Consider the following 2,009-nt stretch of genomic DNA (forward strand, 5'->3'; position numbering starts at 1 on the left):
ACCTTGAAAGAAAGTCTTACGATTAAAAAAAAAGGAAGCTTAGTCCGAGATTTATTAGGCCTTACTAAATTCTCGAAAGAATTGGATCTATAGCATACCAATTAGCTTTACCTCCGGAATTAGATAAAATCCACAATGTTTTTCATGTCTCGATGCTAAGAAGATATACATCTGATCCCTTCCATGTCTTAACTCTCGATAAAATTGAGTTTTAGCCTAATTTGACATATGGCAAAGAACTTGTTAAGATATTAGATAGAGAAGTGAAAGAATTGATAACCAAGCACGAGGCATTGGTGAAAGTATTATGGCATCATCACGACATAGAAGAGGCTACTTGGGAACTGGAAGAGACTATGAAATTCCAGTATCCCCATCTTTTCTCAAGTAAAATTTAAGGTCAAATTTTCTTAGAATGGAGAATTGTAATGGTCGGATATTTAGTGGTATCAAAAAATATGGTCTCAAAACCCTAATTTCGTAAAATAAGTCCATAAATCTAAAATTTGAATATTTAAAAATTTAATATATATATTGAAAAATGGTAGAATAATTTTGTCAATTAAATAGTTAATTAAGGTTTAGGGATTAAATTGTAAAATTCCAATCACTATAGAATTTTAATTGGCAAAAGGCTTGAGGACTTAAATAGAAATTAACCAAAGGTCCAAAATGGTAATTAAATCATTTTCCAGTAGGAATTAGTGGAGGATGATGACATCTTCTGTAACAGCCCGATTTAGACCCTAGTCGGAACAGTGGTTTCGAGACAATGAATCCGAGTAAAAAAATATTTTAATATTATTTTTGGTGTTTACAGTATGTGAATTAATATGTGTGAAAGTTTCATATGAAAATTTGGTCGATTGTGTGTTTAATTTTGATAAAAGGTCTAAATCGTAGAAAATGCAAAAGTGGCCTTCTATTTGATTAAGTGTCGAATTGATGTGTCTTATTAAATGTGAGGCCCTTAAGATGTAAATGGACCATTGGAATTTTGCATGGACAAAGTTGGACATTACTTAGTGGTTTTTAAATGAAAATAGTAAGGTTAAATTAGTAAATGGCTTATTAATGTTTATTTAATTATAAAAAAACATGAGATTAGTGTATTATTCATCTTGTTTGCTGAAAATACAAGAAAGAAAATAGGTTTTATGTGTTTAAAAGCATTTGGCACTCACATTTGCTAATTGAGGTATGCAATTTACTCGATTTTTGATGATTTTTATGTTTTTGAGATTGTTGCTTAAAAATCTATCAAGCTCATATCTCAATTTTAGAATTTGATGATGCTTTTGAATTATTCCATTGATGTTTTTGTGAGATTTGTGATGATAGTTGATGAAAAATGAAAGATATGTGTTGGATTAATATATTTTGTGTTTAGATTTTTGATGAATTTGCTAATTATGGACTAATTTGTTAAAATGAGAAATTGAGAGGTTAAAATGTGAAATAAATGAAATACATGGGCTGCTAGGGACCTTAGGAAGATTTGGCTAAGGCATGGCTTTGATGAATTTTGTGTATTTGGTGTTTCGTGTAATAAGGACTAAAATGTCAAAATATGAAATGTTAGGGTCTAAAGTGCAAAAATTCCCAAATGTATATTTTTGGATGAAATTGAAGGGATAGGTGATTAAATTAGTTAATTTTGAATATATATAGATTAAAAAAAGAGGAACTCAGACTTAGATCGAGGCAAGAACAAAGTACTCGATTAATCAGCTAGTTTCGTTGTTTCTACGACCGAGGTAAGTTCATAGATGTTAGTTTCATTATAAATGAATGTTATATGCTTTAATATTTCAAAAAAATGTATTTATGAGATTGTGGATAGTGATTTAATTGTGAAACCTACTATACGGAAGTGTTCGACAACAAAATCGACAAGCGAAATTTCTCGGTCAAACCTTAAATACAGATATGATGGTAATGAAATGTCATTAAGTTAATGTATTGGCTTCAAGACATTATATCGGCACTTTGGGTTTGAGTAAATACCT

Source organism: Gossypium hirsutum, chromosome A13, assembly GCF_007990345.1.
Source record: "Gossypium hirsutum isolate 1008001.06 chromosome A13, Gossypium_hirsutum_v2.1, whole genome shotgun sequence".
Lineage (NCBI taxonomy): Eukaryota > Viridiplantae > Streptophyta > Magnoliopsida > Malvales > Malvaceae > Gossypium > Gossypium hirsutum.